Source organism: Bubalus kerabau, chromosome 1 (assembly GCF_029407905.1).
Source record: "Bubalus kerabau isolate K-KA32 ecotype Philippines breed swamp buffalo chromosome 1, PCC_UOA_SB_1v2, whole genome shotgun sequence".
NCBI classification, from domain to species: Eukaryota; Metazoa; Chordata; class Mammalia; order Artiodactyla; family Bovidae; genus Bubalus; species Bubalus kerabau.
This window is the reverse complement of record NC_073624.1, coordinates 88,575,263-88,586,645: the sequence shown is the minus strand read 5'-3', so window position 1 is coordinate 88,586,645 and position 11,383 is coordinate 88,575,263. Positions and strand designations below refer to the sequence as shown.

The 11,383-nt window shown below is 46.8% G+C and overlaps 1 protein-coding gene across 4 annotated transcripts in view; it reads left to right on the top strand.

Moving 5' to 3' along the window:
• Positions 1-4,136: 4,136 nt before the first annotated feature.
• Positions 4,137-11,383, top strand: part of SLC38A1 (solute carrier family 38 member 1) — a 75,834-nt gene continuing 68,587 nt past the window's right edge. For 2 of the 4 annotated variants that reach the window (XM_055581632.1, XM_055581642.1), the window contains exon 1: positions 4,137-5,022. The gene's annotated coding sequence lies outside the window, so the exon portion shown is untranslated. Of the gene's footprint in view, positions 5,023-5,605; positions 6,165-11,383 lie in introns of those variants that run through there. The other 2 variants (XM_055581659.1, XM_055581650.1) reach the window with 2 other exon arrangements.

Sequence of the window (11,383 nt, the reverse complement as noted above, 5' to 3'; positions counted from 1 at the left end):
GTGCAACCCAGGTGAGTACAGGGTGAAGCTGCGGTGAGGGCAGGTGTTGCTCAAGTTTAGGCTGAATCTTGTTGGGGATGTGATTAATCTTTCTTCACAAAGTTGCCCCTCCTTCCTGGACCCTTCCAGAAAGGGCCCATGGGAGCTACTAGAAAACTCCCAGGTGACCTGAGGTGATTCAATTCTCTTTTCACGCTACAGATTCCTTCTCCAGCCTCACTTCCAGATACAGAAATGTTTATTTTCTCAGTACCATAGGGCAGCCCACTGTATAACCCATTAATATGTCCTGACTACATGAGTATCATTTGGGGAATCTACTCAGTTGCAAAGGTCCACAGTAATTTTAGATACAATCAACAATGACCTTGGGGCTCATAACTGTTACAAAGCAAACTGATTCCCAGGCTGCCTGGAAATAGGGCAGCGATCCCCATGTGAAGGCAGGGGGTCCTTCATCCTCTTGGTCCTCCAAAGGGGTTGTTCCAGCATCAGGGAACATCTTAGAGCCAGGCACAGTAAACTGACTTTGGAATCAGTGCTGGATATAAGACCTAGATATGTCAGTTAGAGCTGAGTGGACTTGGAATAAATTCATTAGACTCTGAATCATGGGTTATAATGGACTGTACCTCCTAGGAATGATGTGAGGATTAAATGAGAGACCATCTATTAGGTGCTTATGTTGTTGCTTGTCTCGAGAGGCACACAGCAAAGAGCAGACTCATCATCATGATACCCCTGCTTCCATTTGAGACCACAGCAATTGGGTTTAAATGCTGAGCTACTGAAAGGACCTCTGACAGGAAGTTTCACCTACAAGTGGTGTTGGAGGAAAAGCCACACTGAAGCCACTGAGCACTCTTCCTGAATATCATCCCCATCCTTCCTCCCAGCAATCGTCTCCACAGCAGCTTCTTCGTTTCAGCCTCCAAGGGGACATCTACACTCCATTTTCAGATTGCCAACTAAAATCCAGATGAGGGGTGAAGATCTTTCCACACTCGAAGCCCAAGACTGTCTAGTTGCAAACGGTTGTAGAATCATGGTTAAGCCTGAGCATGGACTTTGAATTTGGGCCTGAACAAGAATTCAAGCCCCCTTTCACCACTTACTGTCTTAATGTGAACTTAGCCTCTTCAAACCTGTTTTCTTATTTATACACAGGCTAATATGATATTGAGTAATTAAAAGGATAACATGTAATAATATTTACATGTAAAGTGCTTAGCACAGTAGTTGCCAAGGAGTGAAGCCCAATTCGACTACTGAATTGAGTTTGTAAAATGCTACCTTGATTACTGCGGCCTTGTAGTATAGTCTGAAGTCAAGGAACCTGATTCCTCCAGCTCTGCTTTTCGTTCTCAAGATGGCTTTGGCTGTTCAGGGTCTTTTGTGTTTCTAAACAAATTGAAAATTTTTTTGCTTTACTTCTGTGAAAAATGCCATTGGTAATTTAATAGGATTGCACTGAATCTGTAAATTGCCTTGGATAGGATAGTCATTTTCACAGTATTAATCCTTCTAAACCAAGATCATGGTATATCTCTCCATCTGATTGTGTCCTCTTTATTTCAGTATCTGAACAGTTTTCTGAGTCGAGGTCTTTTGCCTCCTTAGGTAGGTTTGTTCCTAAGTATTTGATTCTTTTTGTTAAAATGGTGAATGGGATTGTTTTCTTAATTTCTCTTTCCAGTCTTTTGTTGCTAGTGTATAAGAATACAAGAGATTTCTGTCCATTAATTGTGTATCCTGCAACTTTACCAATTCATTGATTGGCACCAGTAGTTATTACTCAGCCATAAAAAGTAATGAAATTGTGCCATTTGCAGAGATGTGGATGGACGTAGAGACTATCATTCAGAGTGAAGTCAAAAAGAGAAAAACAAACATTGAATATTAACACACATATCTAGAAAAATGGTACAGATGAACCTGTTTACGAAGCAGAAATACAGACACAGATGCAGAGGAGACAGAAGTATGGACAGCAAGGGGGAAAAGGGGAAGTAGGATCAATTGTGAGATTGAGACTGACATATATACACTGCTGCTGCTAAGTTGCTTCAGTCCTGCCCTGACTCGGTGCGACCCCATAGACAGCAGCCCACCAGGCTCCCCTGTCCCTGGGATTCTCAAGGCAAGAACACTGGAGTGGGTTGCCATTTCCTTCTCCAATGCATGCAAGTGAAGAGTGAAAGTGAAGTCGCTCAGTCGTGTCCGACTCTTAGCCTCTTAGCGACCCCATGGACTGCAGCCTACCAGTCTCCTCCGTCCATAGGATTTTCCAGGCAAAAGTACTAGAGTGGGGTGCTGTTGCCTTCTCCACTATGTATAAAATAGATAACTCATGAGAGTCTACTGGGAGAACAGGGAGGGGGAAAAAAAGGTACAATCTGTTTATAGGACATAAGTTAACCTTAAAAAATGCATTACAATATATATTAAGAGCAGACAAATACTGCTTGATTCCACTTATACAAGGTAGCTACAACAGCTGTCAGAAAGTACTTTGGGGGTGGGGTGGAAAGGGAATGGGGAGTTAAGTGTTTAAGGGGAACAGAGTTTCAGTATAGGAAGCTGAAAAATTCAGAAGATGGATGATGGTGAGAGTCGAAAAACAATATGAATGTACTTAGTGTCACTGAACTATACAGTTAAATAGTTAAAATAGTATGTTTATATTATAGGATTTTTACCACAATTTAAAAAAAATTTTAAATGCTACCTAACTGCAGCCTTAGGTGCACAGAAATAAGTTAAAACCCTAATCAAAAGATAAGCTTTCCATCAGACAATCAGACATGCTCTCTAAACACTGGGGAATATACCAGTGATGATAAGGTAACCAGCTGATGGAGCCATGCTCAGTCTATCATTTTGCATGTTCAGATTTCCTACCTTATTTATAAGCATTATCCCTGCCAGGCAAAGGGCACACTACTTATAATTAGCAATTTCATTCTAAATTAGCTTCCTCTAGAAAGGGAGGGGGGAGAAAAACCAACTTTTTGGCGACGTGTATACTATTATTAGGATATGGGTACTGCTAACTGTGGTGGTGTTGTTTTTTACAAACTTGGGAACAAAACTAAGGACAAACGTTAAGCAGGCGAGGGAAGCAGTGTCAGAGGCAGAATTTGACCGCAGGTCTGTTTGAGCGAGGCTCCCCATCCATCATCTTCCCCTTTCTGTTTGCACTGCCTTTCAGCTTCTCCGGTTTATTCAAGAGCTGGCCTTCTGAACAGGATTCTCAGACAGCCATTGTCGAACTAACCAAGACCAATTTCTGCCACTCGACGGAACAAGTATTCTAGTTATGAGGCGTTTGGTTTTCCTCTCGCTTTTCCAGCGGTGACTAAAAAGCCATAGCCACTGCATCAGAGGCTATTCCGTCTGCCCTTTTGAAATGCGCCTGGTAGATTAATTTTTGAAAGATGATTCACCTTCCTTTTCCTGTTTTGATGGAACACGGAGACGCAACCATTCCTGTCAATAGAAGGCTCGAGTTTCCACCGCGCAAATTCGCGCGGCGCTGACTCTCATTGGCTGACGCGCAGGTGGGATTTCCTGTCGCCATTTTAAGGAAACACACTGCCCTGCAAGGAAGTGCCCAGTCAGTTCAGAGGGGCTGTGCCTGGAACAAAGAGAGAGCAAAAGAAAGGGAAACGGTCCCAGCAGCCCCAGATCCCTCCATCCTGCGCCCTCGCTCCCCGCTGACCCCAGATTTCGAGCGCCCGGCTTCTTGATCCCCGACGCGCCACGCCCGGGGCTCGATCACATGGGGTCTCCTCCCAGCCCAGAGCGCGCCCCAGCTCAGCAAAACCACCCAGTTCCCCCAACGGAGCCCCTCAACATAGATCTCGGGGTGCGCGCTGGCCGGGACTGCGGGTGCTGGATCCGGAAGAGGGGAGGCACCTCCCACTGCGGGTGACGGACAAAGGCTTTCCAGAGGTGTCCGCGCTCCCGGCCGATCCCGGCCTCCTCCGCGCCGTCCCTAGGGAGCCTCCACGCCGCTCCCTTGCTGCCAGCGGCTCCCACGCTGCTTGCAGGGCTGTGAGCCGACCAGCCACTCCGGCGGCCATCCTCACGCGGCGCCCTTCCCACAATGCAACTCCCCTCGCTCACGCGCCCCGGCCCGGCTCCGGCGTACCCCCAATGCACCCGCAGCTCCCCATCGCACAGTCCTCCTCGCCTCCTTCCGTGCCCTCCAAGCCACCTCCCCTCTCCATCTCCGAGGGCTCCCAGTCTCCGGCCACCGCTGCAGCTGGGCTCTGGGCTCGTCGCAGGGCACCAGGAGGGCGTGGGGCAGGTGTCCAGGCTGCGCGCACACTCCGCTCCCGGTGCCACCGCCGGCGCTCCCGGCACACAAGCGCCCCGCAACCCCTCCCTCGCTCCCTCTCTCTTTCCGATGCTCAACCTTCGCCGGCCGCGGTCGCCGCATCCTCGGCGGACGGCGACAAGGAGGCAGCCAGGGGCGGCCGCCTAGGCAAGAGACACCATGTGACGGGCACCGCTCAGTGACACGCATCTTCGGTTAAAGAGCGGACGCGCAGGAGGGGAGGCGACGGCACGCGAGACGCGGATAAATAGCCTGAACAGCTAAACCATCGCGAGCCATGGATGCGCAAGGGCGACGCGTCCCCTAGTAGGAGAATGACTGTGATTTGATTCGAGACCCTCTGCGGCCGAGCGAGCGGATGTGAGTGCGAGGCTGGCGAGCACCGTGTGGGTAAGGGTTGCTGGTGGGGGGAGCTTCTGATGCAATCGGCCCCGAAAGGAGGAGGAGAGCCAGGAGTGCGCGGGCTGGGGCGGCACGCCGCTCCGCATGAAGGTCGCCGCCCTTCACCTTCCTCGGAAATCGCCACGCCACGCCGAGCCTCCCCGCCCAGCCCTCGCTGACGGAAGGCACCTTTCATCCGCCAAGGCAGCCAGACCTTGACACAAAGGACATCGCAAGGCTGGGGGAAAATCCGGGAAGGGCGGATACCACTTTTCCCCCCCTTTTTTTTTTGGTCCGAGGTAAGAGGATTTCCCTTTCCCAGGGAGAGCTGAGGGAGCAGCGGTGGGGAGGAAAGGGACGTTTTAGATGTGGGAGGAGGCGGTAACGCAGAAGTCATCCATGCGGGCGTAAAAGGAAGGAGTGCGCGGCTGAGCCGGATGCGTTCGGATTTTGCTTTTACCAAGAGAAAAGTCAGATCCAAGGTTCTGCTGACCGCCTGCGGCAGTGTAAAGAGGCGCGGAGCCCGTGGTTTTAGCGTTGCGTGGGCTGCGGCTTACTTTTGGGGTCTGTTTTCTTAGTGGCAGATTGTGGTGCCAGATCTGGTTAAATCATTCGCGGGTTAGGGACCACGCGGGTCTAGAGAGCGCGCCGAGGTGAGGGCTCCACTGCATTCCCGAGGAGTGGTTGAGTGCTGGGCATTTGCGGGGAATTTCCTGTGTCGTAGGAGCCCCAAGAAAGGCATGTGATGTGCCCGGGGTTGAGTATGCGGCCGGCTGGGTCTCGAGGACTGGCCACGGAGCCCGAGTAAACAGGAACACGCTCGCCGGCCCTTCTCGAGCTCTGCCCGGCTCTCAGTAACGGAGAGGATGCGGGCTATGAGGTTGGGGGACGAGGGGTGAGGGGGATTATTAAGCGATGCTGGCAGTGACTCACTGCCCTTTCCCTCCCCAAAGAGGTTCTTTCCCAAAGGAAGGAGAGAAAGAGAGAAGTGCCGTTCTGAAAGCTAGGAACCGGTGGAGCTGGCGAACAAAAGGGCAACGATTGCGCGGGGCCCGAGCGCCGAGTGTCCTCCCCAGCACTCCCACGTCTTCCCCCCACCCCCGAATCACCCTCGCGTCCCTAAATGTTACCACAATAGGCCTTTAACCTCGCCGGGCGGGTGCCCCGAGGAAAGTGCTCCTTCGCCCCGGTGCACGCCCCCACCACCGTCATTCCCCTCCCGGAGCTTCGGGGTCCTCAGCACCCACTGGTACCCCCAGGCTACAGGGCTGCCTGGGCGTCGCTTCCCTGTGGAAGTGCCCAGCCCTGGGTTTGGACTGAACTGTAGTTAGAAGGTACAAGTATATATGGCGGCAAAAGGAATTTCGCGGTAACCGCGTCCCGGCGTTTCGGAGGTGCCTTTCACAGGCTGTCTTCGGCTTGGGAAGTTGGTGCTACAATTGTGAGTCCTTTGTGTCTGACCCGGTATTTATTGCTCTGGTTCTCCGGTGAAAACCTAATTGCCACCAGTATCACATACTTTCGCGGACGAATCCCTGGTGATGTATTTCATGAGTTGAAAAAGACCCGAGAGCTAGGAAACCGTATTTATTTGCATTTGGGAAAGGATCTGACATCTCTGCCGTGGGTTTAAGACTTTTTAATATAAGGGGAAGGAGAGAATAAATCCATCGTTTGCAGACTCCAGGGCCCAACAAGACTGTAATTTGTCACCTTGATAGAAGAAACGGCGGCAACTCGTGCTTTTTCTGACGTCAGAACGACGACGGAAATAAAACCTGAGCTAGGTGGCTGGCTGGCCTCATTGTTAAATGAATCTCTCACCGGCTGGGTATTCCTGAAATTTTTCAGACAGGTCTGATGATGGTAGGATTTCAGTTTGGGCCCCAACCTCAAATTGGCTTTACTCCTCAGAGTTACTCAGTTCTCAGTAGTTCCTTAGACATCACTAAACTCACCTGATTTGGCTTGAGGCCTTAACCTTGATGAGGTGAATTCACTTTTTCCCCCCTAAACATATTCAATGAGTGTTTCCTACTGAGAGTTTATGTGGCAGTTAGCAACTACAAGATAAAAGTTCCTATTTCTGTGAGCTGTCCCTTCTCCTGGGGGGAAACAGACAATAAATACACCTATAAATGAATGTTGGAGATTTGTTCTTGCAGTGAACGAATAGAACCACGTCAATCTTGTGAGGAAGGCTGATGCCTGAGATAGATGACCTTCTAGGTGGGTCTTGTAAGAGGGTACATTTGTCCTGAGACTAAGAGACCAGACACCTGATTATTGCTAGACTGTCTTTTTCTTTCCCTGGGTGATGCATGAGCGCAAAATTAGTCTTACTTACCATTGTTTCCCTAATGCCCAGCACAGAATAACTGCTTAATAAATGCCTGTTGGATTGAGATCTTAGTCAAAACATCTTGTTCACCACTTAGTGCTACTGTTGACCATCCTTTTCTTTCTAGATCTCATTATTTGTTCCTCTGCTAAGTTGAAGCATCGGAGTCTCTTTCTACTGTGCTTTTTCTCTCGCCTTCTCTCCGTTTTTGAGCAGTTACCAGGAATCTGCAAATGATGCATAAACCTGTCTTTTCATCTCCATTCCCACTGCCCAGGTTCAGGTCTCTATCACTTGATTTAGACAGGGCAATTTAAGGAGTTTATTGGGATTCAAAAATGGTGAAACAGACATGGAGGTGCCCTGAAGAAACTAGCACTCGGGGGAGCAGATGCAAGCACGGTGAAGGGTAAAGAGTAAAGTAGCCAGCAAAGGAGGCGTAATGGGCTTCTAGTTGGTCTCCTGGGTATAAAGTTCTGCTCCCCTAATTCAGTCTCAACACTTCCATGGGATCTGTATTTTTTAAACTAATTTTAAACTAATCTTTCTTTTGAAAACCCTTCAGTGGTTTTCAAAAACCACTGTTTTTCAAAATCAGTTGCCTACAATTAAAGTCTAAATTCCTTAGTCAGGCATCTGGGACCTTCCACAATCTGTTCCTCACCTCTTTCCATCACTTTCTCCCAGTTCACCCTATGTCCTCCCTGTCACTTTCTGCCTCAATATTGATGCTGATTCCAAACTGGAATGCCTGCTGAAATCCTATATATTTGTAAAAGGCTTAGCCCAAATACCACTTTCTGCCTCTTTAAATAAGTGTTCACTGATTACCTCCTAGCCTTTTCATATTTATCTTTCACATTTTGCACCATCAGTCCAGGTGATGGAAGGTGAAGTAAGGACAGATACTTTGAGTCAAATGTAAATGCCCAGTCTCAACTTATCAGCTTAGACACCTTGGGCAAGTTGTTCAGCATCTCGGAGCCTCAGTTTTCCCACCCCCCCTTTGTTAAATGGTAGTGATGGTGGTGATGATAGTGGTACTTACTGAGTTATCCTGAAGGGTTAGTGAGGATAATAGATGTGAAGAGCTTGGCACACTGTTAATACTCCATAGGTACTAAATTAAAAGAGACTTCAGGTTTCTCATCTATCAGAGGAGGTGGGGGAAGTTGATCAGGAAAGTTCCCCTTACCTCTAATGTTCAACGAATATTTAATCATTTAAAAATATTTTTCTGAAAATGTTTTAACGGAAACTACCTGAAACTTTTCAGTCCCTGGGCGAATGTGCATCTGTGAAAGGTAGTATGGAGGTGGGGGAAGCAAGTGCATAGAAGGAAGTGAAATCCAAATAGCATCATAGACTTTAGAGAAGGACACCCTAGAACACTGGCCCTAAATTGAACCTTTTTAAAAAACTTATATCTGGAATTGATAGCATTTTAGTCATTAGTTTTCAGCTCACCACCTGTGTGTTAGGGTTACTTACTAAGCATAAAGGAATCCAGTCATAGGAAAGCACCATGGTTTGGGTAAACTTTGCAAGCACCCAGGTTGCTGTCAAGGAACTCTGCCTCAGGTAATGCTATAGTGTATCTTTGCCTGTAACTAACTGGGTCCCCTTGGGTAACTCAGCTAACATTTTTAATGCCTCCTTTTCTCATCTGTATGATGCTAATGACAATGTCTGAGCTGTGAAGGTACAATGAGAACAGAGCCAAGAATATCCTTGAACAAGTTCAGACTCTGGTAATCTGCAGGTTTAGGAGATAGGTCAGGATTAATGATTCTCAAAGCAGGCTTCACACCAGATTCACCTAAAGTCTCTTAAAAGCTACCAATGCCCAGACTCTATTTCCAGAGATTCAGATTTAGTTGGCCTGGCATAGAGCTCAGACAGGGGAATTTTTTAAAAACAATACTGGGGTAATTTTTATAAGTGATTTAGATTTAAAAACAAAACAAAAACAGAAATTAAATGACGACTTCCATATATTGTTTGTTTGATAAACCTCTTGGTAATATGAAGTTATGAGCTTGATTGGCTTTTCCCCCGACTTCACGAAACCAACTGGTTGTTGACATCATGGAGTCACAGCCTCAGGTTACAGTTTATAACTTGAATTTTCCCAGGTAGAGAAGCCCGTCAGAGTGATGCAGCCAGGGCCACATAAAGATTTAATGTGTGGATCTCAGTTTCCATCTCTTAGGAGTGATGGAAAACAAAGAAGATGGGAAAAGAAGGGAACAATGGAAAGGAAAAGGAAATGGAGAGTTTATGGCCCGAGGTCTGGGAGGAGGGGGCTTTGAGTTGGGAGAATGGCAGGACAGAACACAGAGGAAAAGTTGGGCTTGATTTATTGAACTGATTTTGTTATGTTGGTGACTAGAGAACCAAATGAAGCCTGTGGGTGTATTTTGTAGGACTTGTTCTCTTAAAATTGTTTGGAATTAGCTGTCAACATTTAAGTATCTGAATTTCACTTAAAACTTGATTTCTGGCATTTCTTGAAAAGAAATAAAAAGATCTGTCTTATTTTTACTGAAATAGATGAGACACATGTTCTCCAGTTCCTTGTATCCAATCTGCTTTGCTTATTTGTCTTACCTACTTGGGCTCCAGCTACATTTGTTTTTAGCTTTTAATATAATCTGCAGATCTTAGTATTGGCAACACATTAGAATCTTCTCAAAGCATTTAAAACATCCATGCTTAGATTCCATTCTAGACGAACTGAATCAGAAACTGGTGTGTGTTAGGGGGCATGTTATCACTATTATTTTTCCAAACCTCCCAAGGTGATTTCTATGTGTAGTTAGAACTGAGGACTACTAGTCTGAGTCGGACACGACTGAAGTGACTTAGCAGTAGCAGCAGTCTGAGTCACCTATTGCAACCCACTCCAGTACTCTTGCTTGGAAAATCCCATGGACGGATGAGCCTGGTAGGCTGCAGTCCATGGGGTGGCTAAGAGTCGAGGACGACTGAGCAACTTCACTTTCACTTTTCACTTTCATGCATTGGAGAAGGAAATGGCAACCCACTCCAGTATTCTTGCCAGGGACAGAGGAGCCTAGTGGGTTGCCGTCTATGGGGTCGCACAGAGTTGGACACGACTGAAGTGACTTAGCAGTAGCAGCAGTCTGAGTCACCTATTCAAAAGACTTGTCTACAAGCCCATCTTATCTCTGAAAATGATTCATTAAGAAACAGTATATAGAATCATAAATTCAGAGGATTTTAGAAGCAGGAGAGATCTTTGAGAGTGCATCTGTTAATCCGAACTTCAGATTCTGCCTGAGAAAAAGTCCAAAAAGAAAAAAAGCTTGTTCAAAGACTGTAAGCATCATTTAGTATGAATTATAGTGTTTTATTATATTTTCTCTTTTCAAATAAAGGTATACTTTTAAATGTTTATAAGTGATCCTCTTTACACACACTAAAAAGCCTCTTGATGAAAGTGAAAGTGGAGAGTGAAAAAGTTGGCTTAAAGCTCAACATTCAGAAAATGAAGATCATGGCATCTGGTCTCATCACTTCATGGGAAATAGATGGGGAAACAGTGGAAACAGTGTCAGACTTTATTTTTTGGGGCTCCAAAATCACTGGTGATGGTGATTGTAGCCATGAAATTAAAAGACCCTTACTCCTTGGAAGGAAAGTTATGTCCAACCTAGATAGCATATTCAAAAGCAGAGACATTACTCTGCCAACAAAGGTCCGACTAGTCAAGGCTGTGGTTTTTCCAGTGGTCATGTATGGATGTGAGAGTTGGACTGTGAAGAAAGCTGAGCGCCGAAGAATTGATGCTTTTGAACTGTGGTGTTGGAGAAGACTCTTGAGAGTCCCTTGGACTGCAAGGAGATCCAACCAGTCCATTCTGAAGGAGATCAGCCCTGGGATTTCTTTGGAAAGAATGATGCTAAAGCTGAAACTCCAGTACTTTGGCCACCTCATGCGAAGAGTTGACTCATTGGAAAAGACTCTGATGCTGGGAGGGATTGCGGGCAGGAGGATAAGGGGACGACAGAGGATGAGATGGCTGGATGGTATCACTGACTCAATGGACGTGAGTCTGAGTGAACTCTGGGAGTTGGTGATGGACAGGCAGGCCTGGCGTGCTGCGATTCATGGGGTCGCAAAGAGTCGGACATGACTGAGCAACTGAACTGAACTGAACTTACATGCACCACTCTGGGGTGCTTTCAATTTGTCATGATTTCTATTTTTCCTAGAGTATTTTGTTTGGAGTTAGCTAGAACTTAAAAAAAAAAAAAATAAGTTGCCATTCACTGTTTTTAGTCCAGTAGTAGTTC